Source organism: Manacus vitellinus, unplaced genomic scaffold (genome assembly GCF_001715985.3).
Source record: "Manacus vitellinus isolate BGI_N305 unplaced genomic scaffold, ASM171598v3 scaffold_51_pilon, whole genome shotgun sequence".
In the NCBI taxonomy this organism is placed as follows: domain Eukaryota; kingdom Metazoa; phylum Chordata; class Aves; order Passeriformes; family Pipridae; genus Manacus; species Manacus vitellinus.
Window position 1 is genome coordinate 2,874,295 of NW_021940620.1, and position 3,927 is coordinate 2,878,221.

At 45.4% G+C, this 3,927-nt stretch overlaps 1 long non-coding RNA gene across 1 annotated transcript; it reads left to right on the plus strand.

Moving 5' to 3' along the window:
* Positions 1–763: 763 nt before the first annotated feature.
* On the plus strand, positions 764–2,312 carry LOC108641111. The gene is made up of 3 exons (XR_001921762.2): positions 764–891; positions 1,424–1,550; positions 2,010–2,312. It is a non-coding gene; the product is annotated as an uncharacterized LOC108641111 (long non-coding RNA).
* Positions 2,313–3,927: the final 1,615 nt, after the last annotated feature.

Genomic DNA, 3,927 nt, shown 5'->3' on the forward strand with positions numbered 1-3,927 from the left:
TTTTTAAAGTAGGGAAAGACATTATCTAGAAAATAACTTAAAAAGCACAACAATACATGAATTAAAAATACCTTAAAAGGCAAAACTGAGGCATTCTCATGCTTTCTTCTGTGTTTATAAACCAGAAATGCATTATTATATGGGCAGATACTGGGAGAGCAACTCAGCATAAGCTGATAGGACAGGGAGAAATGGTTTTAAACAAAAAAAGGAGAGATTCAGATCAGATGTTAGGAAGAAATTCTTTAGTCAGAGGGTGGTGAGGCCCTGGCACAGGGTGCCCAGAGAAGCTGTGGCTGCCCCATCCCTGGAAGTGTCCAAGGCCAGACTGGACAGGGCTTGGAGCAACCTGGGCTGGTGGAAGGTGTCCCTGCCCATGGCAGGGGGTGGGACTGGGTGATATTTAAGTTCCCTTCCAACCCAAATCATTCCGTGCTTCTATGATTATATCACAGTAAAATGGAATGTTCCTTACCCCTGTCTTTGCAGGGTTTGGTATGAAAATGAGAAAATAAGCACGAATCTGATGCTGTTTCTGTTGGAAGTCCATCTAACAGGCTCTCCCTCACCAGGGATGGAGGTGGAGGAAGGTGCTCTCTGCTGTACCAGGGCTGATCTCAGCAGTTCTTACCTCACTGGCAGGGATAAAAGCAACTGATGCTTCTTTAGAAATAAGGCAGGCCATCTGTGAGCATCCCAGTAAAGCCTGGATGGCCACAAGACTGTCCTGGGGAGCAGGAAAGGGTCAGCTCTGCCAGCAGGGAGCTGGGGGTGGGTGGGGTGTTCCCCCTTTGTGATGCTACCCCAGAACCCCATTGCCATGGCAGCCAGAGACATGGGATGATTCTCTCCCCTCTGGCTTTCCCTTCTTGGATTCTTCCTGAATATTTGGTAACTATAAAAATGTCTTTTTTTCTCACCCTGGTGAACAGGTGGGTGGCATTTATGTCACCCAATGTGGAGATTCAGGCCCATTGGAATGAGATATTTGTAAGATATCCTTTAAATGCAAAAAAACCTCCTTAGAGACAGGGCTTCAGATAAGAAAAAAAGCAGAAGAAAATAAATGTGGATGGGGAATTAACAGCACCAGAGTGGCAAACAGCCAAGAGCAGATGAATTTTCTAGTACAAAAATATTCGTGTGTGTTTATCTATAACAGCAAGATGACCTTTTCTTCCCCAGTGAAATAGTGTCTTATGGCAGTGATGATCTGATAAATTAGCCTTTCAAATAAAGACTGACATAAAAGTGGAGTTGAACTGAAACATCAATTTCAAACTCTTTCAGAGACCTGAATTGCTTCTGCCTGTTTTTGTTGTGTGGAAAATCAAAAAGAATGTATCTGGAGGAGAGGAGGATTCTACAGGTTGGGGTTTTTTTTTCAGGCTTTACCCAAATTTTAATGTTCTTCCATTTCCAGAATGCTCACAAGCACTGCTGATCTACCAAGATTTTCAGGAGACCATAAATCACCCTAAATAGCCCAAGCCTGTGGGAGTTCCCTGTCTTTGGCCTGGAATCTGCCAAGGCAGCTCATGAAAGCTGATGTAAGTTAAACCTCAAATGAGGTACAAACACTGTCTCTGTGGGCCATGGTTTCATACAGTGCCAAACTAGTAGGCTATGGAAAATCAGGTAGCAGGGTGTGGAGACTTTGTTTTTCAAGCTTTATTCTTGCTGCTTTTCATCAACACAGAGAAAACATCAAACATCATATTTTTCTGGTGTGAACTGCTAAAGCCTGCTTGAGAGGAATTAACTTAGTATTTACATTTAATTAAAAACCCTACATGAGGAAACATTTTAAGACTGAAGAAGAAAGACAATGTGAAATCCTTGCGATCCTCAGTCCTCTGACTGGCCTCATTCTCCCCCAGCAGTGGCCGAGGTGCCAGGCCCTGGGTGTGCAGCAGAACAGATTAACATTGGTGGTTGATTTTGCCTGTGGCTCTTGCCCATTGACAGCATCATTTTATCATATTTAATTAAATACAAATTCATTTCAGGACCTTCCAGGAGGACAAAACCACATCCCTGTCACCCAGCCCAGGCGTCTCGGAGCACATCCTGCTGAACACAGACAGCTCTGAAGGCTTCAGTACCAACCTCCTGCTTTGCAATGAGCCATTCCCAGATTCCCTGGTGCTGGATCTTGCCTACCTGCCCTACTACAGAACCTCTCATGTCTGTATCAGCCCATCTTCCCACTCTGCATCATCACACACCCTCACAGACGCAGAAGAAAGCTCCGATGAAGGCAAGGCTGACACCAAGCAGGATGAGAAAGTGAGTTATTCAGCCACCTCCACAGGATATTTTCTGTACTGCAGAGCATATGAAGAGCTTCTGGGCCGACCACCCACACATGGATTAACTGTATGGTTAAATTGGGTTAAACACCTGCAAATTAGGGGAGGTGAACTCCCCTTTCATGTTTCTCAAAGGGGTAGGAAGGGAGGAAGAGAGGCAGGAGCATCTCACACCACACTGTTCCTCAAAGTTAGGGCCTTAGGAACAAAGTGATGTCTTGTGCCCTGAAAACATGATGCAGGAGCAGAGCTATCTGCAAGGAGGAGATACCTAAGGCAGCCCTGGCAAGGTCCCTGTCCCTTGAAACAACCTGTGGTCCCCAGACTCCTACTGGGACACTGCTGCTCTGATGGGATCTGTCCCACTGCTGTCCCTGCTGTGTCCCCAGGGGCAGGGCAGTTCCCATCTCTTGAGCCCTTAGCTCTTGGTCCTGCACATATTTTTTTCAGAGCATCCCACCGAGTCTGGAGTTGAGCAAGAGGACAATTTCTCCTCCAACCCACGGAAAGAAACCATCCCAGCAGCTCCCATCAGAAGCCAGCACCTCTGAACTCTGCCCACCCTCCTCCCCCAGCAGGCTCCCACCCCTGAGCCAGCCCCTTCCCCCCAGTGGGTACTTCCCTTACTACAGGACAGAGGGAGAGATCTGCACTGGCCCAGCTCATGGAAATGGGGCCTTCACTGGGACAGAAGGTCTGGAGACCAAGGAGGGAAGGCAGAGAGGAGGAGCAGGTATTTGGAGTCTTGGTGCCAGCTGCTTGGTGTGCTGAGAAGAAAGCAGGGGTGTTGTGAACAGCATGAAAATCTGCATGACTATGAAATATGAGTATTCATGGATTGGATATGAAATAAAAATATTAATTCTCTCTAACAAAGCAACAAGTGATAACCTAGACTGTGTAATGACAACAGAAAGAAGCAGAGCAGGAACTGACTGATCTGGGCAAATCCAAATAAATTTGCTCTAGAGGTGAGGAAGAGAAGTGTTTTGCTGTGGCTAATCCCAAAGGAGAGATGCTCACTCAAGGGATGTGCAGCTATGGGAAATGGCTAATGGGGAAAGAAAAAAAAAGGAATTATTTAAATCTAAGCTGCTTGGAGGAATTAAACAGAGACATAATTTCCAGTAGGGATTGGGAAATACATTTCCTTTCCTCCTCGCTACAATCCTTCCATTGTTTTACTGGCATCTGTTAGACCTGGTTACTGTGCACAACAGCCATACACAGGAGAAAAAAAAACCCAAAACATTTTTGTTTAAATTCTCTGTCAATAAGATTTTTTGAACACATTTCCATTATGTCTGTCTTCATTTCACTTGCACAGTCAGTAATGAAAATCCTCCTGATTACTTTAATATGTGCAACTATGAGCTCCTAAAACATCAGTTTTGACTCTGGAAAACTGGGAAACAGCATCCAGAAACAATTTGGCTTTGGTGAATCTGGACTGATTTACACCAGATGAGGATTTGACCAAAAAGGTTCAGCTTGGTGTGTCCTTTGCAGTTGTGAAATCTTGCAACATCCTCTCCTTGTTGCCAACTCTGTCACCTCTTCGAGACACCACACCAGTTGATGAAACACGGCCCTTTCCCATCCCTGTGCTGTGCAC